The sequence below is a fragment of the Typopeltis vanoorti genome, chromosome 1 (genome assembly GCF_054136105.1).
Source record: "Typopeltis vanoorti isolate ZY-2024b chromosome 1, IOZ_Tvanoo_1.0, whole genome shotgun sequence".
Classification (NCBI taxonomy): Eukaryota; Metazoa; Arthropoda; class Arachnida; order Uropygi; family Thelyphonidae; genus Typopeltis; species Typopeltis vanoorti.
Window position 1 is genome coordinate 92,628,527 of NC_143549.1, and position 25,305 is coordinate 92,653,831.

At 34.1% G+C, this 25,305-nt stretch overlaps 1 protein-coding gene across 3 annotated transcripts in view; it reads left to right on the plus strand.

Annotated features, from left to right (window-relative positions):
* Positions 1-25,305, plus strand: part of LOC150110206 (thyrotropin-releasing hormone receptor-like) — a 225,053-nt gene that overhangs the window by 41,614 nt on the left and 158,134 nt on the right. The window contains exon 1 of one of the 3 annotated variants that reach the window (XM_090392202.1): positions 10,172-10,262. The exons of the other annotated variants lie outside the window; for them this stretch is intronic. The gene's annotated coding sequence lies outside the window, so the exon portion shown is untranslated. Of the gene's footprint in view, positions 1-10,171; positions 10,263-25,305 lie in introns of those variants that run through there. 3 annotated transcript variants of the gene reach the window in all.

A 25,305-nucleotide genomic window follows, 5' to 3' on the forward strand; every position in this document is an offset into this window, starting at 1 on the left:
AAAGAATCGGTTTTCTCGTTTTATAAGAACAAAAACTGAGATATTTCAGTCAGTCGTGAGATGAAAATTATTATCAAAACACTACCTAATTCAGTACCGAGTCAGTGCAAGAAAACGAACAAGCTAATCGCTTAAAAAGTAATTACTTAAAATTTAACATGAATATTCTAAAATGGTGTATAAATTTATATTATTCTTTATTTCTTCTAATTTTTAAATTCGGATCTTAAATTATTTAAATTTCAATTAATAATAAAAATTAATTCAAATTTAATAAAATTAAATCGACAGTTATAAATCAATACTTTGTTGTCATATCAAACAGACGAAAGAATTCTACACGCATTATGTGACCGTCTTCCATTGGTAGTCATTTACTATAAATGCTGCAACACTCTCTTAAATTGCATTTTAGTAGTACAATATCTAATGTTAATGCAGGGCTATTAAATACAAACGCATTTCACCGCATTACCACATTCCAATGGCAAGTAGCCAAAATTGAAGATTTCAGCATGCAACATAAATATTTTTTATTTTGAAAGGGGTATGTTAGAAAAAAAAAAAATCCGTTTTAGACCACAGTTTATGATCACGTGACTACCACAAAAGTTATTTTTCTTTTCACCTTCTAATAACGTTGGTCTTTTCGAAGCACCACCTGTCGGCAGGAATGTGAACTACGACTTTGCTAACACGTTCGATCGCGCCTTTTGTTGCGAATCCGAAATAAATTGTATTTAGCTGCAAATTGAATTCCATTGACACATATCTGCTGCTTACTGCAAAAATCCAACTTATGCATCGAGCGTAACTTGCAGATGCCAGCTAAACTTTCTTTTCAATTTTTAATCTTTCCTATATTCTGAACGACTTTCGAGTCCAAAAGAGGGAAAACTATTTGCCTGAAGCTAACATTGACAGCCTGAAGATTGATGAGTGGTCACTCAAAGCACATGTCTGTAAGTCCATTAATTTGCATTCCCGTGAAAGATTTTTGTCTAAGGTATAAGATGGGCTTTTTTAAAAAAATATAAAATAAAAACGATAAAATGAATTTTTTTTTCTTGTATGTCATCTTAAAAAATAGCGAAAATAGAATGTTCAGTGAGCACCAGTCAAAGGTTTCTAATAAATTTACGGCATTTGAATTTTTAAATTTATTGCAGATAAGAACTAAAACCACATTAACTCCTCAATTTATAGATTTGGAGATTTATTCCACTTCGTATTGCATACTATGAATTTTTATGATGTTAATCGCTCTCCATAACGACATTCCGCATGCCGACACTTTAAATGTTTTCAAAACGAATTCTGAAAGTCGTAAAGAGCTCAAAAAATATTAGCGATGAAAGTTTCCTATTTGGGAAAGATATATTTGAGATTATCATATCCAATCCTTCCTCTTGTTTTCTCCTAATATATTCTCCTAATATATATATATATATATATATATATATATATATATGTCTTTTTTTTCTCTTTTTTATGATAATCCCAATCACAAAGGTTGTAAATCTACATTGCACTATTATGAAGGAGAACAAACATGAAATTTTTGAAGCCACTTTAGACCTTCAATAAAAGCAAGATGGTGGTCTCACACGATACGGTGAAAATCATCTGTGATATTAACAAATATTTATTCGCGGTAAGAGATGAACCAACTTGTTGGTTGGAGAGCGAATCTACTAGGCATCCAGGCCAACTAGAACTTGATCATCAGAATGTTGCATTTTATCTATTGCTCTTATTCTAGTCCACTCGATCATCTCTTTTATTCCCAATAAATACCATCTGATAGTTTTAGTAATGCCAGTATTTCTCTAATGTTTGATAATTACTATCTTTTATCTTCTTTCGTTCTTGGAAGAGAGAATCTTTCAATCGGTGCAAAACATATCTTTACACTGAAATCTGTTTTGAATATCATCTTTAATATTTACATTTCCACAAAGTTTTTCGTAAATTCGTTTATTTATCTGTTCTCTTCTTTTCTCTGAGCTTTTTTCTTTACGTTCTTCCTCATACATACGCTATCGAAACTCTATTTATATAAGAACATCTTATTAAGTTATATTATCTACTTTTTATTGACGTTTCCCTTCATTCATTGCTTTTAATACTTCGCAATTTATTTTATTTGTCTATTGAATGCTTCCTGAACTTTTTTTTTAATTTTAAATTTTTTTTCCTCATAAATTAGAATATTTTCTCAACACCTACGTTTATTTTCCTTTCAGTACCTCAGACTTAAGCGATCGCTGTCATTCCCTTAAGCTGCATAATTTATGTCCATTTGAAAGAACAAATAAATATTTAAATGTCAGACGAGACTGACTCAAAATCATATAACATTCTTAAAAATAAATAAGAAAGGACCAGTTTCATTGGATAAAAAGACATTAAAATGTTTCCGAACTTATTCTGGTCAGTAATGAGTTAGTTGGTCCGAGAATAAGATTGCGTAGTATTACCAGATATCCCAAAATTAACTTCATAATGCAGAGGAAAAACTAATCATAAAGCAATTCTTACCGCTCCTCTTTCACATGAAAGGAGAAAATCTACCATATTGCTTTCTGTCGTATATCAAGGCCTGATCCTTTAAGCAATTTGATTGTTGGATGTTGTTTGAAAGAGAGAGAGAGAGAGAGAGAGAGAGAGAGAGAGAGTAATGCAATAAGGCCAAGTTTTACTAGAAAATTGATACAAAAATATTCATAAATATCCCTTCAGGTGTAGTTGATTCAATTTAACTTCTAAATATACAGTTCACTGAGCACGTATTTAAGATAAATTTTACATAAGAAGTTTTCCTTCCTGAGATATTTAAAAAGCATGAATTCTAATGAGACGAATCTCACACCCATTGAAATATTTAATAATAAAACTAGAAGATGAATGATTCCTTTATCGAAATATACAGGACTGGAATCCAAAAGTACCAAAGCAAGCAAGCAAGCTTTGAAATTAATTGATATTCCACCTCCCATCCCAACCCTAAAAAAAGCGAAATCGTAGCGCCATTTGGTTCTCTTAAGTACAATGATATGGGGTTGGTTAAACTTTTTAATTTTTATCATTTTCCTGCACGAGGTAGTTGATAGCAAATTATCACAAAAATCCTTAATTAGAGTATTTATATTCCATTAGCGTGTCTAGCAGAATTAATTACATGGTTGTAGAATATTTGGTAGTCGCTACCTGTACGCTGTATCTTATCAGCTGACTTAATGAACAATTTAAATATATATTTCATCATAATTAAATCACACCACTAATTTGACACTTCTGCTTGTGCAATTTAATCTATGGGCTTACATAGAAAAGGCAAACTCACACTTCCTTGTGCTTCCTTTTGCCAGAGCAGGGAATTAATTTTTCAGTTAAATATCTATCCTACATAATTATGCAGTACGCTAAATTATCTAGGAGCACACTATTTGCAAAAGTTGAACTTATAAGAGTTCGTTCGTTAAATTTAGATCTTTTCAAACTAGTCACTATTTTTGATTCTTCGACGAATGATGTTTTTAATTTCCAAATGAAGATTTGAATTCGATTAATAATTTGGAAAATTAATTCCTCCACAATACCCACCGTCGAATTTTTAGAGAATATTTCATAAAATTGTTGTAGCGATCTCCAGAGTAATTCTATCATTCTTTTAATGAGTGGTTCCCAAAGGGAACTGCAACAGCATATAAATTTATAGATGGACTTTATTGACTTTATAGTGAATTACCGTGTTTACTTTACGTTGTTTATTTACTTTTAAAATAATTAAAATATATTTTTATTATATAGTTCATTTTAATAAATAAATAAAAACTAAAACTACATATTTATTGTAAGTGAAATATTTTAATTTTTATTTATTTTTTTATAAAGACACCTTTTTTTTACAACAGTAAATACTCTTAATTATCATTCTTCCGGTGTATCGAAGAGTATATTCTGTGATAATATATTCTGATAAGTGCATTTAAAATATTTAAAATAAAATATATAAAACAACAAATAAAAAATAAATATATATAAGTACTTCGAGAAAGAACTTTTGAGCTCACTGATACAAATTGGGTGTAATTCTCTTTGTATTAACCTGTGTCTACAATTCTCCGAAATCTGCTTATCCGTTTCTTTTTTTTTAATAATTTTTCTTTTGTCTTTTTTCCAGCAAGAGAACAATGAAAGCAAACGAACAAAAGAATTTTTGCTGACATCTGACGATAAATGAAGAAACTTCATTTCTCTTTTTATACTGCAATGGAAATAAATACTATGAGCGAATGTTTGATCGTTCCTCATTGTGCACAGATAATGGACTATAAGACATGTCTACAAGACAGCCTCATTAACTGCAAAATGTGTGAGATCAACCACAAGTATTTTCTTCCTTAACCAATACTTGATGTGAAATATTGTAGCCACTTCGTACATTTGGCAAAGTGCCCAACATTTACTTAAACCCATTTGACGCTTGCGCAGTCGAAGACGAGCGGTTCGCTATTTTGAACAATAATGGATTCAGCAATAAGATTGAATACTTCAATGATTTTTTTTTTTTGAAAGCGTCTCTTTGGAAAAATACGTGCCTATTTGCAAGGGACTGCATAGAAATGACGTAATATTTTATTTAAGAAGCTTTCTGAGTCTGTATTTATTCCATAATGAAGTAAAAAAGGACCAATTAATGTACGCAATATTCCGAGTATGTAAAATTCACCAATCAACGTAAACATCTTCCGTCAGAAAGCAATGGACGACCTCTATTATTAATGCATTTGAAATGTATTTATTTACAATCATATTTCGTGCTCTCTAAAGCAAAAACCGAATTATGGAAGATTTTCGACGCTAATGAGGAAAATAAGAATGTGCTTATGTGACAGTTTTTTAAACGATTTAGTTTACGTTAGTTTCAAAGCTTTATAGTCTGTAAGGAGAAAGATATTTTTATACACAACTATTAAAGATTAAAATATAAAATATAGCAAACATACGATCACAACGTGTACTTTATTTATGTAAAAATACTTTGCAGCCGTTCTTTGAAATATACTGACTTTCGGGGGAAAACAACATTCTGTGACACTGCAATTAAAACGCCTTGTAATATTTTTTATTTTTCCAGAAAAATATTAATTATTTAATATTTTTCTGGAATGTACCTTTTGTATTATGTTTACAACGCCTGAGGGATGTGTTAATTTAATCTTCAGAAACCGCTGCTAGTAATGTGACAATAATTGCTTTCATATAAGACATACCTTTCCAAAACTGATCTTGTTTTTTTTTAATTCCCTAAATGTGTCTAAACTACCCAGCCTTAAAACGGATAAGATAAGGCAATACCAAGTGTCACAGGAATGTGTTGCTTATAGCAAAAATATTAAGAAAGATTATCTGCTCATACTAGTGACTATGCAGGATTTTCCTAGAGATAAATAATATGGATTTTTCTAGACGAAATTGTTCTCTCTCTCTCTCCCGTTCTCAATCCACTGCAAGATGGAGGGCTTTCTAAGATTCTTCAGGTGTCATACCACTCCAACGTGTTTCCTCATTTCATCCCTGTAGGTCTTTTACAGTCTCTAGAATCCAGTTTATTATTTCTGGAGTCCATCGCTGATAGTTCTACTAGAAATGTCACTCGCCCATTTCCATTTTATTGTTTTCACACGGATAATAACTTCTTTCACTCTTGCCATTCCTCTTATCCGTGTATTCCGTTTCTTATCCCTTCTTGTAGTTCCTATCACGCGCTTCTGTGAATGGTCTCCAGTCTTTGGATGTCTCTCTGGGGGTAAGGATCCAAGTCTCCAATCCATAGATAAGAATTGGTAGGATGCACTAGTTATATATATATATATATACAGTGCTGAGTAGCTGGTTTTCTTCTAAGGATTTATAAACATTCATCAGGAAACATTATCTCTTACAAACCAATCAGTTTACTTTAAACAACTTTATATCTATTGCATACATGAGACAAAAATTCTCTTCCTTTGAAAGTAATGTCGAGGGAATACGTTCAAGTAAAACACTCGCGATACTTGGGAAATATATTCCAATGAAAAAACAGAAATAGTTTGTCCTTAAGACGAGATATAGTTACATAATCTTTAAATCACGGATTGTCGACGCCGTTTCCTTCCAAGAAATGTTAGGATTCTCTTTAGAGATTCCAAATTACTTTTGATAGGTAGTCAGATTCCTTTAACGGGATTTCAAGGGATTCCTTTAAAGAGATTTCAAGGGATTCCTTTGAAACCAGACGATGGATTGAATTGGTGGAAATTATGAGACTGGCTAATTCATCTTCTGTTCTACTGAAAAGTCCTTAAACAGGTCTTTCAATTCAAAGAGAATCGTTGATACGGACTACGAAGGTTCCTGAAAAGAATCTCAGAGTTTAACACTAGAAAGTTTCCAAAAAGGGAAAATCTTTCATGCATCCACTTTAAACTAAGGAAGAAACCATTATTCTCTCCAAGATATAACCTGGTTGGAAAAAACAAGGTTCGAATCCCATCTAGAACGCCTAAGGACCTTTATAAGTGTTTTATAGCTGAAAGTGGATTTGCCGATCTCCTGCGGATATAGAAGTGTTTTCCCTTCCGAAAAAAAAAAAAAAAAACTTCCACTCAATATACACAAACCAACCTGAAGAATACACGTAATAAAAAGAAATAATATATTGGTTTCATAGTTTTAGTTTCTTCGGTTATAATTCCAAAGAATCTCACTTTCTTCGAAAAATTACATTTCAAATAGCAATTCCAAATTTATCTACAAGAATAAATCGAAAAACTTTCCAGTTATTTTTTACTAGGCCTATATTGTACTGTTGTGAACATTTCAGAAATGATAAGAAAAGCCTTTAGTGTGTGTTTTCCATTTTTTTTTTTTCGGCAACTGATGACATTGAACTGATGATGGAATTCCAAACATGCTATCTCTTGTGTCCGTTTCCGCTCCAGAAAACAATGAAGTATGATTATTGTGGCCACAAAATGTTACACCATTGGACATTTATCGATTTGCTGTGAGAGAGAAATGTTTGTCACGTTGAACGATAAACTAGCAGTGAAAGTAGTTCAAATATCCTCCTCCTCCTCTTACATATATTAGACCAAGTGTCCTGTTACGTTCGTATTAGGCATGGCCTATTACGATTCGAAACCGCGACCGCCACGAGGATAAGGTGGTTAGCCATATTCCTCAACGTTTGTCCTATATCTGTAGATCCGTGTGCATTACAAGGTTCCTCACGTCTCACTGACGAGAATCGAACCCAGTTCTTTCCGACCAAAGGGCTTCGTTTATATTGACTGAGCTACGGAAACTCAATTCAAATATGAAAGGAGCGATATTAACAATATGGTAAGGTCTGATAGGCTGAGAATCTCAGTCATCTCTAACATTTTTAGCAGTGGGTACGTCCATTCAAAACAGCAGGTGTGTAGAAAATCAAAATAATTGTCGATACCTCCGCCCGAATTACTATGCGTGCTAAATGCGGCTTAATATCAACGGCACTACAATCATTATGGGAGGGAGGGGAAGAATTTTAGAACAGCATTGTCGGAAGATTAATAAGGAGTTCACCATCACGGCAGATTTTAACATTGCTTCCTGTGAGCATGATACAAGTTATGGAGCAAATAAATAAATAAAAATTCTCCTTTACTTCATATTTTTACTTTTGTTGTTGTTGATGGATTCGTACGAAACAACAACATGTTTCGGAGACTAAGTTTATTTTCTGTCTTTATTACGTTTCCATTCTGAATGTATTGACAACAAAGGGGGAAAAAAAGAAAATAATCAAAAAAGGCCTAATTTGCAACAATCCAAAGTGCTCCTACTTCATGTAACAACTCACCCACAAACACACAAGTCTGTTCAACACTCAGTCATTCGGGATTGGAAGTCCTTCATCACCTTTCTTATAGTCCTACCCTCGTTCCTAACGACTTCCCTTTGTTTAACCCACCGAAGAAAGTCCTTACCGGTGACAGCGAAATAAAATCAATTGTCTGCAATTAGCTCCGTGAGCAGCCAGTCACGTTCTTCAACAAACGTATTAAAATTGCGTAAAACGATGCGGAAATATCTCCAACAAGTTCGAAGGTTATATTGAAAATAATTTAAGACCTTCTCGTTCATCTGTATATCCTAAGACGTTTATGACCACACCACCACATCCGAAATAAAAATGTTGGCAAAGAGTTTTCGATTTATTCTCGTAGTTTATCACTTTTAAAGTGTTTATGACTTGGAGTTATTACGGATTACATTTATTAGCTTACATAATTAGAACTCATTCGGCGAAGTTAGAAATTATTGATTATCTCAAAGCCCACTTTAGAAAGTAGAAGAATCTTAAGATAAAATAAATCAAGTCTTGGATACCGGACGTTGTAATTACCGATCTTAATACACTTCAGAGCTGGAGATAATTAAGCAATTATACTTAAATTGTGAACACACAAGGAAGCAGTGAGCAAAGTATTAATTTAGAAAACAAGTTCGCCAATTTAACATTGCAGTTTTAAACAGATTAAGGTCGTAAATATTTTTCGTATATCTTAGAACAGACGCCATTAATTTTAGTTGCATTCATTACTTCGCTTCTAGAAGACGCTGTTATCTGAAGAATAGAATTCTTAATGGAAGTACATGTGAGAAAATTGAATTCGCAATGATCATAGTAAGGAGATGGGTAACAGAGAGAGAGAGAGAGAGAGAGAGAGAGAGAGAGAGAGAAGAAAGAATGTTAAGATTGAGTTTGAATATTTGTATGTATAATTTTAGTACCCCCCCCAGAACTAAAGGGAATTGCTGGTTTCAATGATGCCCTTTTGGTTGGAAAGACCTAGGTTCGAATTCAGTCTAAGACGAAGAATCTTTGTAAGAACTTTTTCGAAGCTGAGTTAGCTGGTCTCGTACGGAGGTGGAATGGTTTTTACGTCCTGAAACTAGGGTTTTACATTCCGCAAAATAGACACACAGCCAGAACACATGCAGTTTGCAAATATATGAGACTACGGGATTAAACCACCCTATTACGTCGGATTTGTTTTCTAAAAACTTCATGGTATGGTCTGGATCTACGCATAAGCTTAAAACAGAACAGAATAATTTTCACAAAGTGCTAATTAATGGACTTTGTTGCATGAACGAAAGTGGAAGAAATCTGTGAACAGAGAGACAGGTTAATTTAGTCATTTTTGAAATCTACTGCGAATAAGTTGAAAGCAAATTCATTGACAAGATTAACACCTGCATTGTAAAGATTTTATTTATTTAACAATAAATAAAATCTTTACAAAAGTTGTGATCATTGCTTATAGAAAGACAACATGACGCAGGAGAGATTTTGTTTCGTCTTTCAGAGGAAATGTTAGTGTGATTGATAGCTTATTTTTACTCCTAGATTTATACAGGAAGAGAAGTTGGACATATGCCTGTAATGATGGATGAGTCGGACAAGAGGATGATGATTAATTTAGATAGTGCTTAAAATAAGGGAAGATGTGGAGAGAGAGAGACAGAGAGAGAGAGAGAGAGAGAGAGAGAGAGAGAGATTTAGGGTTACTATGAAAGTTACCAGAATGTTGTATTCTAAAGGGAGAAAAAAGTTGGGGTTTGTACAAATAAATACAAGAAAAAGAAAAAGCAAAAGAAAATCTCTTAAAGATTTGCTACATGAATTCCTTGAAATCTGTATAATGGGACAGGTTTTGCAAAAGCGGTGTTATGCACTACTCCCAGCTTATATAAACTGCTGTAACCAGACAGATGGTATTAATGTTGCTATCCAATAGATAGCACGCCATAAACGTCTTATTTCAGGCACGAATCCTAAAATCCATATAAAGGTGTACGAGCGATGAGAGTAAACCCGATATTAGTGACGTCACTTGTAGAGACTGGTGTATCTAGAGCCCGTACGTCGCTAGAGGAGGCGGGAGACTTCGCATCATTGTAGGTCGCCTCTAGAAAACGTACACCGAGAATGGGTATTAAGACAGCACTGTGACCAGAAGAATGTCTTGTAAGGGAAAAAAAAAATGCTCACTGACAGTATTGCTCTCTACAGCAACTGGAGAGCGATACTGGAAAATCTCACTGCAGGCCTCAATATGGGATTGGTGACAAAGATATCTGTGGGACTGCTTGGGGAAATGAAATAGCATTTTATTCGAAGTAAGACGGTATAAGCCCGTTATTTCGGACAGAAAGAGGTGAGTGTATTTAGTCTGTCAAATGCGTGTGTTCCTCGGAGAGGTTGTCTGTTTTTGAAGAATAAAAGTACTATCGTGAGTTTGCTTCCATTTCTCTTAAATGCAATAAAGAAAACCTAAGATAGAATTTAAGGAACTTTAACGTATTTGAAAAAAGAACTCAAGATTTTTATATATGGATTCAAAATGGACGTTATTATTCGAGTTTAGAATATCAGAAAAAAAAACAATTTTAAATTGGTATTCTAATTTAAAATTGTTGTAGTAAATTTACTATGTAGTAAATCTCGTTTAGAATACCAAGTCATGATCTTTTGGTCTAAATACGTAATACAAATATGTTAAATAAATGTAGTAAATCACTATATGACACTGTTATTAAAATTTTATCTCATCGTATCTCAGTGGCACGTTTTGTATGCGTGTGGAGAGAAGTGTTAACATATCGCTCAACAATCGCTGATCAATACCATTACATCACTTCAATTTTGCCAAAAGAGCCTAAAAGACAAATCTAAATAGCACATCATCTATTCACAGAAACATTTACAATGTACAAAGAAGTCACAAAGCATTGATGTGTTTAATTAGTTTATTGTTTTTATATGCCTCATTACCGAAATTCTATACTCTTACTTTTTATCGATAAATGGAATGAAATTATTTTTAAAAAATAGTATTTCCTACATAGTTTATTCGACTCCTAATGCATTCAGAAAGCGTGCATTTCTAAAATTATTTCTAACAGTAAAGTTTCACTTATCTTAGAAATTATATTGATTTCATACGTGAATTCCATCGATGAAAGTTTGGGGCGATGAAATAGCCTTGTGTTCAGATTAAGGTGGTATAAGCCTATCGTATATTAGCACCCCAGGGTGCTAGTGTATGATACGACATCGGTAGATTCTCCAGAACTCTGCTCAAACCACTTCAGACCTCCAGTGAGCTGCGGTCTGACATTAATCAATGAAACGCGTCTTCCACCTAAAAAACTATAGACATCCATGCAAAAGGATTTGAACTGGCAACCTGTTGGTTGGAGAGCAAATATGCTATCCGTGTCCACTTGAACAACTTAACTGGAACAATTTAGATGCTGTTGAAAAGCACCCCGTATTCACTTCAAGTTATTCAGCTAACATTCGACTCCTTCCACCAAATGTGTGCCGCTGGTAGATTCACCAGCATCACTATTTTCAATTTTGACATTCCTTATATGGCAAAATGCTTTAGTCAAAGTTTTATTTCCATTCGGACTTTGTTTGTTACTTGAATTTCGATTAACATAAAAAGAAGAAAATAGTTTGAGGTTGGTTGCAGTGAGTGATTGAATGAATATTGAAGAAGCTAAAATCAACGCATCTGAGAGGGGTTTTGTTATTATTTGTGTTGCCGACTTATTCGCTGATATCAAGTAACTCAAGTCTCGTTTTGTAATACCTCTCAAAAAGATTTAACTTTTTACATAGATAAGGTACTTATGGCAAACGTAGCCTAAAGGGTAATGTCTGAATTTAAATAAAAATGTAATTGAGAGAGGATCGTTAGAGTCGACAATACCAGTAAGGCCATCATATCATGCCATGCGCATAAATAGTGTGTGCATTAATAAAATTTAACAGTCAATTGAAGAAAATATTACAAAGAATATTACGATGATATATTAGCAGTATTACAAATGGATGGATGAGAATGAGCCCAAGGTGATTGCAGAAATTGTGGCTCTTCTTGGGTTTTACGAATCAATTGATTACTTGAAAGCTTTGAAAAATTAATTTAAAAGATTAATTAAAATATTAATTGAAATCTAATTTAACTGCCTTCTACTGCTTTAGTGGGGAAACAGTGTAATTTTTATTTTTATATCCCTTTGGTATTAACGTTTTAAACTCTTCAGATTAGTTTGTACGATGAGATCGAAATGACTCTTTTGTTAGGTAAAAAATAAACATAAAAAAAGCTAATCAGATTTATCCACCTCCAATTCTGAAAATCTACGAAACGAAGTGTTTTGATGCGGGAAATTTTGTTTTGCTCCCAACTGAAAGTGCGTCTACTCTGCAATATTTGATAAGAGTCGTGTCTTTATTACTTCTCAGTAGGCTATCAAGACTTATCAAGCAGTCGTTCACCTCGGAAAGTAAAACTTTCTTACAGTCTGAAAGGAGTTTTTTCTTTCTTTTTTTTTCTTTCGAAGACACTTCCTTAGAATATATGAAATTACAGTTATTATTCCAGATATTTATTTTTAAGCTGAAAAAATAACGCATCTGTATATACAAAAAATAAAACTTTATTGAAAAATTAATAATATCTTGTTTAAAAAATATACTATTTTTTTAAACAAGATATTAAAAAGTTGTGAAAAGTTACTTGGGAAAAAGAGTAAAAAAAAAAAAACCAAGTTTATAAAATTACTTGGTATCCTTATTATATATAAACAAGATATTATTAAATAATAGTATGAATATATTATTCATACTATTATTTACTAGTATTATATATTATGAATATATTCATATTATTTAATATATTCATATTAAATAATATGAATATATTATTCATATTATTATTTACTCTAAATAGGGGAAAAAAGGATTCTAAAGAATAAAAATAAAAAGCACATGTTTTGAAAATTTCAATTAATGAATAAATTAGACTTCTCGATGTTAGGCCTAATTTACCATAGAAACGAATTGAGATACTTGACCTTGTCCATTGGCGAGGTCAACGGTCAGCTAGTCTAAAGATGAATATTTTTAGAAAGTAGGCGGAAAATATTCATCATGTAGAAGGAGATTAACTGCCTTGATTTTCCATTGAAACCTTGAAGTGCATTCACATTTCTCCTCTGGACATAAGTATATTTATGCAACCTTGATAACAATAATGCAATTCCAAGAACAGTCTGTTGTTGCTACAAAAGTGGGTCAAGGTCATAAAGTAGTGTCCTACTTACGCTTCCTGCCAAAACCCTAAACATTATTCTATCTTATATCGTTGGGCTACAGTGTCGTGTAACCACAAAAAAAAAAAAAAAAAGTAATTTTAAATACTGTTTAATTCTTCTGTCAATTCATTGGGTATTTCTTGTTTTTTTAAGGAGTTTTACTAGTTTGAAAGGTTTTTTCCCTACTCTACATGTCTACGAGAAATAAACTTTGATCACCGTAAACAAACTCTAATAAGATTTGACATTGTGTCATGATAACGTCGAAAAACACTTCTTTCAAGGGAAGGTTCATAGCTCATTTCCCCTATAATAATCCCCCTATCTAAAATGTTTTATGGAGCAGTATAAAAGTTTTTCGCGTGTCGCAGTAATTTGGCTTTCTGCCTGCACTTTGACCTCTAAGTTAATCACCTATGTTCTAATATGGACACTGAAGTTGATTCACAACAAAATGCACTCCACGCACGGAGGTCGTAAAAAGCCTAAGGCCGCCAGACTGAAAGTTATGCTATCGTAAATATTCCGATCTGGTGTAGACAAAACTAACGAGGATCTAGCATTCAGAAGAGGCAAAACTAAAGAAGTCACGTTGAAAAAGTACTGAAAATAGATCATGGGGAGCTTATTTATATCCCCAAAATATTTATTCCCTAACGCATTGCTATAAAAAATAAAGAAGGTTATTCCTTTCCCTTGATCTTCGTATAGATCGTAGTAATAAAATAAATAAAAGAAAGAAAAGAAACCGTGGCCTTGCTTGCTCAAAACAGTTCTCCTAAATCATAGATGGCGAACTTCTGGAACGCGTGCCAGAGAGGTGGCACGTCAACGATTTACAGGTTCCTTTTATACGCTTATAAATTATTCAACCTTTTTTTTTAATTGTTACAATACGTACAAGTTAAATTTTGTTTTACACGAGAGAGCAACCATGAAGACGTGCATATGATTGGTGCAGTATTAACAAAAATTACGCGAAAATTGCAAAGGCAACGGACAATTGTTGAGTTGGAATGCTAATTCTCTTCAACCGAATTCCATAACATGTGACACTGTCATAACAACATTCACTATATATTACTTATTTTTAACACATTCACGACGTGGGGGTGTCGTTTATCATTCCGACGGAACTTCTCATTACTGGTGGGTTCAACTCACAAAGTTTCAACCCTTGGTTGAATTTTATTGCTGCTTGTTTGCGTAGCTGGCAGACAAACACACTCATTATATGATATGTTTCGATTTGTGCTAGAATTTTATTTGAAGTTAGCTTTTGTGATCTGTCATAATGACATCGAGAATTTCAAATGAAATAAAACAAACACTTATTTTTCGCACTTGAAAAATTGGACAATAGTTTTCAGTTATATACAACAATCCCTCGATTAGTACGCCTAATGCGTTCCTTAAAACAGGCGCATTAATCGAAAACGCACTAATCGAATATAATAACCTATGGGAAAATGTATAATTCGTTCCTCAAATTTCTTTTTTCAACCTTATTTTTTTTTTATAAAAGAATTAAGGTATATCTCAGAGTCTAGTTAAAGGAAAACCATGAAGCTGAAAGACTATAAAACATATTCAGAATATAAATTTATTATTCTACTTAACAAAGAATTGAGCTAACGTAGTTTGGCGGACATTTTGTTTCTTTTTTTCATACAACTGACGGTATGGCCCTATTGCCTCTTCTACTCTTCTGCAAATTTTACTGCTTCTCTCTTCATCAGGGTCAGCCTCTATGCATTGCTGCTTAAAAACTTCGATTGTACGAAAAATATTTTGAAATTGTTTCTGTGAAATCTCTTTTGGCTGACCAAAAGTGGTTAAATTTTCTTCATATTCTTCGGGATCTTCCCGCTGTGCATCTAAATTTAGCAGGTCGGAGTCACTCAATTCTTCAGAATGAGATTTAATTAACTCTTGGACGTTATTATTGAATGGGAGAAAGAAATGAAGGACGTACGAATTGGTCGTCAACACGCGAAATCACGTGCTTTAGATAAAATTTCCCAACTGTTACACAAGCTAAATAGTTACCACTTTAATAACTACGATGATCATAAAAGAGAAGTTAATTTTCCGACGTGTAATAATAAACAACTCATTCCAGAAGACGGATCGATTACCCTATTATCTGAATGGGTTCTCCTTTTTGTGACATGCACAGAAGTGTCGAAGGTTCTCGAATCTATGTGTGTACTATAGCAGATGACATAAATTTTGGCGCTACAAATTTGAAACATGTACATGGAAGTAGTGTAGTATGCCATTAAAAATAACTTTGTAAAATGTTTTAAATCGGTAACTAAATTATTTCATTCTAGTGAGTGATTTTTTTATATAGTTAGCCATAAAAATGTATAGATAGAAAAATTTTAAAATCTGTAACATTTATTTTTAAGATGTATATAGGCGCACTACTCGAATTTGGGTATCGAAAAAAAAATGACGCACTAATCGAAAACGCACTAATCGGGGCGCATCAATCGAGGGGTTACTGTACTGTGTTTCAGTGCAACATACGGTTTTTGCTTGAGTCTATATGCCATAGTTTCTGTGAGAGTGGACATGTTATTCATTAGCGCCGTTTTTATTCCAGCTGTCTCGGCTGTCTCAAAGATGGTACAACGCAAGATGGTACATGTTGTATCATCTTTAGACTTGAACTATGTTTCAGGCGCAAACTTAATTGTTATTAGGAGTTGGTAACCCTAATATACAGTATTCCCAAGTTAAAAAATTAATTGCATATATATATATATATATTTACACTAGGTCTCTGGGTCTCTTTTTATGCGTATCTTTTTTATGCGGATTTGAAGTTATGCACCGCATAACTTCAAAACTTATATACCGTTGTACATAATGAACAGCGTGTTGCAGCACATTTTGGCGTAACGTGAGTAACGTGTAAGCAGTGAGTGTCCGTGAAGTTTAATTTTGCTTGTTAGTAAGTGTTTGTCTTTTCATTATCGTAAGTCTAAATTTTCTAATTTTTGTTTTAAAGATTTAATTTGGCCCAATGGAGAAAAAAAAGCACCAAAGAAAGGCAATTTTTTTTAAAATGAAAATTACAATTTTAGACCGCTTAGCAAAAGGGAGAGGGATCTACGGCGATTGTAAACATTTTAATTTAGGCGAGTCTACTATAAGAGCAATTAGAAAGAATGAAGTCGCAGTAAGAAAATCTGTCATTTCTGGCAGTAAACTAAGTGCCAAATTTTCATCGTACTCAAGAGATACTTTATTAGAAAAAACGGAACGAGCGCTCGTAATTTGGATTGAAGAATTAACTCCAAAAAGAATTCCTATAAGTGGTTATTTAATTAAACAAAAAGCTCATCGGTTTTATGAACAGAAGAAGCAATTGGAACCTTCTACTTCCGCTTACCAGGCTGATAAAGAATTTTCGGCTAGCAAAGGATGGTAAACCGGTTTTTAAAAAGGGAATGCACTTCATAACGTGAAGATTACAGGCGAGGTCGCAGCAGCAGATGAAGAAGCAGCCAAAAATTTTCAAGAGAAGTTAGCCAAACTTATTGAAGATGGTGGATATTTTCCCGATTAAGTGTTTAACGCTGACGAAATAGGATTGTTTTGGAAGAAAATGCGTAGTCTAACTTACTTCGCAAAGTCTGAGAAAAAAAGCAAGTGGGTTTAAAGCAAGCAAAGATCGAGTAACGTTGGTACTTTGTAGCAATGCATCAGGAGATCTAATGTTGAAAACCCCTCCTAGTAAATCGATCTCTAAGACCCCGTGCTCTAAAAGGCAAAGGTCTATAACAGCTACCGGTACATTGGATAGCTATTAAAAGGCCTGGGAAACAACTGCCGTATTTACTGAATGGTTTAATAATTGCTTTGTGCTAGAATTGGAAACATATATGAAGCAAAAAACTCGATTTTAAAGTTTTATTAATTGTTGACAATGCACCAAGCCATTCCGCATTTAGAACATCCAAATGTGTAGGTAGTGTTTTTTCCACCCAATACAACAAACATTATTCAGCCATTAGATCAAGGCATAATTGCGACTTTTAAAAAATATTACGTTAAGCACACTTTTAAATTTATATTGGCTAAACTAGAAAATGAATCATTAACAGTAACTGATGTTTGGAAAAAAATTTTCTATTTTGGACTGCTTAAATCTTGTTGCATCTGCTATCGCTGAAATAAGACCACAAACTTTAAATGCCTGCTGGAAAGCAGCTTGGCCTGGATTTGTTGCAAACAGTGCAACCATCTACATTATCAGCTGAAATCGTTACTTTGGCACAGGAAATTGAAGAATGTTTTGATACATTTAGTCAGATGATGTAGACGAATTGCTTGTGGATAACGGCATAAGTGATGATCATGATATTATTGGATATCGATTAACTTTAGATATCGTCGGAGATCCTGAAAATGATAGTGAAGTGTAAGAAAAACCTGTCCCCCCCCTCACTGTAAATATAATTCGAGAAGGTCTTGAACTGTACAATAAATTGGAAAATCATTTTCTTGTTAATGACACAAATTCTGAACGAGCCTTTTAACTTCCATCGTGAGCTGAAGAACTGTATGTCTGGATATCGCGAGCTGTATAAAAAATTAGTAAAATCATCATCGCGAAGTTTAATCACTGATTACATTGTCAGAGGAAAAAAATCAGCACAGAACGAGGGTGAAGCTAATTCTGTTTGTGAAGAACCATTGCCTTTACCATACACATCTGATGCGCTGACTATCCCTTCTGGTGATGAAAGTGATTTCGCACCAGTTCGCAAACGTTGCCGAATAAAAAAAATATTGTCTAATAGCGACGTTAATTCTGATGACAAAATGTAAAAACAAAATTGTTACTTTTCAATAAAATTAAATGAATAAAGCTTTAAAACAAACTTAGGCATTCTTCATAAGGCATATTCCGGTAATTGGACCACTTTTTTTTTTTTTTTTATTAAGCTGAAAGCACAATGAAGTAATAAAAGACCCGACAAGTTTCTTAAGCCCTGAAGATTTACATCTTCAGGGGTATACGGTAACTTAAAGTTTAAAAGAATAAAAAGGAGAAATTAATAGTTCATACTATACAGTTGTAGCCGTCTGACTGTTTATAAAAATGAAAAATCAGAATGCAGATTCAAAGCAGTGCTAAGTTTAAACAATGCTGGATGATGCCACGTTCTGTTGTTCACGTTCATGATGTCCGAGGTCTGACTGAGATATGTTTTTTATTAAAGCTGACCAAACTTGGTGTAGAATTAAGCCTTGGTTTTTATTGCATCGTGTTGGAATTCTAAGCATGTTTGCAGCTTCTTTGAATTTCCTTATGTAACAGTTTTTTTATATATAAGACATGTTTGTTTTCTGCCAGAGTACATTGTGGCCGGTGGAAGTGGTATGGAAAGCTAGACCTGATTTGTGTTCTCTTCTGTTTTGTATATCCTTTTAGTGTTCGTTCATGCGTATTTCCCCAGATCTTCCTGTCTGTCCTACGTAGCAGATGCCGCAAGAACAATAAATTTTATAAACACCTGGTTTTTTTTAAAAGGATGATGTGGAGATTTGGGGGGGGGGGTATAGAAATCTTGAAATTTTTTTCAGCAGCAGAAAGGCTACTTTGATGTTATGTTTGTTTAGTAATTTAGCCATCTTGTCTGTAACATTCTTGATATATGGAAGCGTGATGGCGTTTTGAAATATTGTTTCTGTGGGATGCTTGTAGGAGGTGTGGGGAGGATTTTTTTTGATAGTCTTGGGTTCATAACCTTTTTTTTATTTTTAGGATCTGTGTTAAATATTCCAATTCTTCATTTCTCTGTTTTTTTGTGCTGGAAATATTATAAGCTCTGTCCCTCAGGGTTTTTATTAGACCTATTTTTGCTATGGGTGGTGGTGTGAGACCGCATTAAGAAATCTTCCTGTGCTGGTGGGTTTTCTATATATTGAGAAAGAAAGTTTATTATCTTTTTCATTGACTTCTAATAGGATGTCAAGAAACATTTATAAACTTTTTATGCGATTACTTAAATTAAGGGGATATTAAATCCCACATAGTTTTAAAACCGAATAAGAAACTCAAAGATTGGAATCAGAGTTTCTTGCCGAATATAGTAAACTATAAAGTATCGGCGAACCTAGCGTGAGCTAATGCAAGTGACCCTAGTACGTAGTACAATACCGGACGACTCGTTGCAAAGGTGGGGAAAGTTCAGATCGCTATTCTTAGGTATTTTCCATAATGTAAAAACACATTTCCAGCATTTTCAAAATGTGTTTTTACATTATGGAAAATACCTAAGAATAGCGATCTGAACTTTCCCCACCTTTGCAACGAGTCGTCCGGTATTGTACTACGTTCTAGGGTCACTTGCATTAGCTCACGCTAGGTTCGCCGATACTTTATAGTTTACTATATTCGGCAAGAAATTCTCTTATTCCAATCTTTGAGTTTCTTATTCGGTTTTAGAACTATGTGGGATTTAATATCCCCTTAATTTAAGTAATGTTTTCATTGCCGAAATGAAGCTAATCAGCTCTTTATACTTAAGTAACTTTTTTATGCGATTTTAGAAAATTATGGAACGTATCCCTAATTTTTCAACGTAAGTGAGATCTTTTTTGTGCGATTTTTTATATGCGGTTTTCTGTGGAACGTATCTACCGCATAAAACGAGACCCGACTGTATATATATATATATATACTGTATATATACATATATGTCAACGATACCAAGACATTTTATAAATTTGGTTTTAATCCTTTTTTCCCAAGTAAGCAAACAAGCAAGTAAGCCAAGTTTGCGCCTCAAGTATTTTCAGCTCTGAGGCAACTCGTGGTAAAGGTGACATAAGCTCTGATCACTTGCCTACGTATCCCATAACACAATTCACATATCCATACTGACATGTATTATGGGAAGAATCACTACCCAGACCGGTTTCGACCTTTATTGAGGTGCTGTTTAAGTAAAGACCTCTAAAAATTTCCCAGACGTTGACCGAAGGCTCGTCTAACTCAGCGTTGTTTCACTCAGTGATAGGCTCACCCCCGTCACCAAGAAGAACTTCTCAGCGTTGGCTCTACCCAGTGGCAAGCTCATCCCACCACCACCAGACAGAACCATAATATCAGTGGTGGCCCCACTCAGAGACAGGCAAAAACCTATCTCAAGCAGAGCCTCTTATACCTCAAGAAAACGGACCACTTCTGCGCTAAAGCACATCAGTGGGAACCGGACCCAGAGGTGGTGATACCAAGGTTGAAGTAATGCAGAACTTATATTTATCAATGCGAGTTGCCACAAGGTGCTTTAAACTTATTAAATAAAAATCTCAGGATGAGAGAAAGATGTAGAAAGTTTTTTTACCTTGGGCGTACTATACGTTAAATATACCAAGAAATTTTATAAACTTGGTTTTAATCCTTTTTCCCCAAATAAATGAAGTTCACCACGAGTTGCTTCAGACCTGAAAATATTTCAAGCGCAAACTCGGCTTACTTGCCTGTTTGATTACTTGGGATAAAAGGATTAAAGCCAGGTTTATAAAATTTCTTGGTATCTTTAAGGTATAGTATACCAAAGTTAAAAAATCTTTCTACATTTTAATTAATTTTGTATTAATTTTTCCCCTATTGAAAACTGCCCAGCAAGTCAGCAACTCGATTTGTAAACTTTTGGCACCGTACATAAAAAAGGTTCGCCGCCGGTGTCCTAAATGATTGTAATCTCTCCAACTCGTTTTTTTTTTTTTTTGCTAGATGGGCGAAGCAAGAATGCTTTTCATATTCCCCGTTATCTGTAGAGGACAATGTAAGGATAGGGTGTAATTGAGCTATGAGCTCTGATCATGGAAAGAGGATAACAGCAATAGCCGAGCCTCAGTTAGAACTTCATTGGCTACAGCATTGCCATCCATTACCCTCCCTGGGTGCCCATTTTAGTCGTCTCTTACGACATGCATGGGCTGCAGTGGAGCTATTCTTATCCCGGCCACCACACGGGGATCTCCTAGTTCGTAATTGTAAATTGTATTTTGGTTTCTTTAAAATAGTCTATTTATTTAATACCGCGCACGTCGTTGTTTCATATCTTTCCATATATAAATAAAATAAATAATTTTTTTTTATCCCATAAAGCAAGATATCGGTTGAAGAACTCGTTCATTTGACAGAATAGACAAAATTCATTGGCCTGAAACTTATTTTCATTGGCTGTCATTTTCACCAACTATTTTAATTAATTTCCTATTGGTATTTGCAATAACATTAATTTCAAGAAATTCATCACTTACAATTTTATCCCATTTTTAAAAATTCATACAAGTTAATAAAGTGTTTATTAAAATAAACACCTTATTTATAATTAAAGCCAAATTTATTTATTTTAAAATTTAATGTATTTAATGTAATTTTTATATTTAAAGATTTTTAAAATATAAAAAAAATGTTAAAGTAAAATCAAATTTAATAATACACCAATTTACTTTTTGTAGAAAGAAATTAGACATATTCTTATGAACTTCATAAGTGAATCGGAAAAATGAATCAATCTACCGTGAGATGCGGAGATTGATTCATTCAATCCAATACCCTTGGAGGGTAATGGGTGGCACTGCTGTAGCCAATGAAGTTCTAACTGAGGTTTGGCTATTGCTGTTACCCTCCTGCCATGATCAGAGCTTTAATAGCTCAACAACACCTTATTCCTACACTGTCCTCTACAGATAACGGGGAAGATGAAAAGCATTCTTGCTTCGCCCCTTTAAACCAGTCCTTATAAGGATAAGGATAAGTGAATCAGGGCAGAGTGGTCGACCGTGAGATGCGGTGATTAATACCTTTGGAGGGTAATGGATGGCAATGCTGTAGCCAATGAAGTTCTAACTGAGGCTCGGTTATTGCTGTTGCCCTCCTGCCATGATCACAGCTTTAATAGCTCAATAACACCTTATCCCTACACTGTCCTGTATAGATAACGGGAAAGATGAAAAGCAGTCTTGCTTCGCCCCTTTAAGCCAGTCCTTATCCTTATAAGGACTATATAAGTGAATCGGGGTGTGGGAGGTTAATCCAAGGAGGGCAGTACTGTAGCCAAAGAAGTTTTAATTCATTGCCGTTACCCTGGGAGGTTGAGTTTTGCTCTCTTAGGTTTCTTCCGAAATTTTGCTCCCGGTGAGGTAGGGGCCTTATTTTCGGGGGGGGGGGGTTCCCTGAAAGAGCATTTTGAGTATCCGGGGAGGGTGTTCTCCTGTGAGGGGCTGTGTCGGTGGATGCTTTTCCCTGGAATATGAGCGGTTTTGCTCGGTGGTTGGGGAGCCAGTCACTGAGTGGACCAACGCTGAGTTGGACGGTGTTTTAGGGATCGTCCTAATATTTAGAGATGGCTTTACTTATTCAGTAGCCAATGAAGTTTCAACTGAGGCTCGGCTATTGCCATGACTAGATCCTTTAGCTCAAAAACACCCCATCCACACAGATTTTCTTCAATCAGATGAAGAGTCAAGGACTCAGTCCATCCCCCCCTCCCCGAAAAAAGTGAATTGATTCTTTTGAGCTTATGTGAATGATTGTTATTTGGTATTGATGTTTTTATTTGAGTATAACAAATGATATTTGTATTTAATATAAAAATTTGGGTTGTACATAAAAATTACATTTTTGAATGATTAATTTCATAGTAAATAAACTTTTAAACAACAAAAGTGATCTAATTAAGTTTAAACGTGGACTCCTAAATAATAAATTCTATATAAGTACAAAAAAAGAGCAATAATTAATATTATTATTGAGAACACAAATTCTGAAAATATCAATATATTTGAGACATTTTTTTTAAAAATTCGTTGCTTTGTGTTCATTTCGGGTCTAAGTAATTACGCTTTACTGATAGCTTTTGAGCATTGCCATTCTAGTTTCTAAAAATGCTAAAAGAGGAAGTTGAATATTGCTGAAACATTTTGTGAAGTAAGCGAAGTCAAGAATAATATAAAACTATCAGATTGGAAGGCATGAGATAAAAGAAAGATAAAAACATGATGGATTGGCTCACTGCTGCTTAAATCCTGCAGTTTTCCGTCACATGACCATGCTTGCTTCAGCGCTTCTCTTGTTATAGAGACAACAGTAAAAGGCAGACATCGAGGAAAGCATGGCGCCGTACCATTTTATTATTTCTCCCACCGTGGGACTTAACAGACACGATTCATTTGGCAAGAATGGACAATTACGTACAGCTGTTCAAAAACTTAATTTTCATCAGTATTGTATGTCACTGATAATAAAATCTGTCAGCGTGATAAGATGCTTTTGTTGTTGTTGTTGTTGTTTAAGAGTTAGCCAGAAATGATTGTAATGAACTCATTTAAAGAGTGATAAGAGGGGAAATAAAAGTAATTTGCGTAAATAAAAAATATATACAGATATATTTTCAAAGTTAGAAAGAAAAGTTCTAAGTATGAAGATAGTAACGGTTTCTCAATCGACCAATTCTTAATTATATTTGTAAACAGCTCTCCAATTGTGAAATATAAACAAAAGATGTTTATAATTCCACATAATCTTACACGGTCAGGTAGTAGACGGAGGGAACTGACGGCAAAAGATGTCTCCAGGATTAAATCACTAAACAAATACTGTAGATGCAGGTTGTCAAGTGCAGCTTTTGTGTTCACATATTGCACAAATTCCATGACTAGATGCTCTTTGGCATCTATGGTTCTGGTCAAAATACTTCTTGTTTATTGAAAATCACCGATAAGATTGTATCAAGTTAGCTCTCGAGAAGCACTTTTTTTATAGCATATTCACTAAATGATTTGTGCTAAAATAAACATAGAGGATTTCTTCTCCTCTACTGCGTCTATTTGTCAAACTGCAGTCGTACCATACAGTAACTGGCGCCTATTACATACATGCTGACCTGGTTGACCGGATGATTAACGTATTTACTATCCAGGCTTCGAGTCCAATTTTGTTACTTTTTTTTACGATACTGTTCAAGTGAGACAAGTACAGTGAGGAAAAAGTAACATTAATTATATATTTTTTCTTTTAATTTAAAATCGCAAGAAAAGTTGCTATGAATAAATAAGACATTGTGTTAGTTAAAGATTTCCATTAACGTATTAAATACAAGAATCAGAGAGGTTCCAATGGAAGATTTCGTGGAGCATCATTTAAGTGGCTTTTATCATGATTCTTTTGCTATTTTTGGCTTTCATTTATTTGCGTAAATGTCGTTTTGTTACTTTGTACAAGGCTGAATAATTTTATTTATTATTTATTATAATTGCCTTGCGTGTTAAGACTTCTTGCTTCTTAGAAACCTAATCAATGCTCTAATAAGACATTTAATCCAATCTACATAGTCTACTATGCCTGTCAACCTTCTAGAGGTTATCATCTAGCAGGTTTTTCTACTTGGCTGGAAGAAAAACCCAAAATTCCAGTAGTAAAAAAACGCAGTCCACTTCGATAAAAGAAACTGGTTGGCTTGCTTTCATTTGAAATCCCCTTATAAAGTTCCTCGCCGTTATCAACGTCTTCTATAATGATCATCGTTGGTACCGAGGTTCCCTTGTAGCTGAAAATCTGAATTGTTATGATACAGATTTTTACGTTCACCGCCCGTGAAACTAACTTAAAAACTTGCATGTACAGAAATCAGTGCAGATTCTTACTTTGTTACGAGTTGCACTTAATGGTTCCATTTCTTACAAAATCTTTATGATCTGAATATCAACAAGTAAGGAAACGATTTCATCTAATCAGAGAGGATATTCCTTCCTTAATAGCGTTCATCTATGGGGGGGGGGGGAACCATCATCATTACCACAATTAAACCCAGAATTGCGTCCGACAGCTGTACTGTAGACATAATTCTGTTTTCTTTAATTTTTCCTTTCAAATGGTTCATTTATAGCAAACAAAAGAAAGACGATATAGTCATTTCTAATGGTTTTGACAATAAATATGGAATTATAACGAAAATATCATTCTTCAAGGAGTATTGAACAAAGAAGGAAATTTAATCTCAAACTAAGACGCAAACCAAACTACTCATTAGCGCATCCATCAAGTAGAGCAAC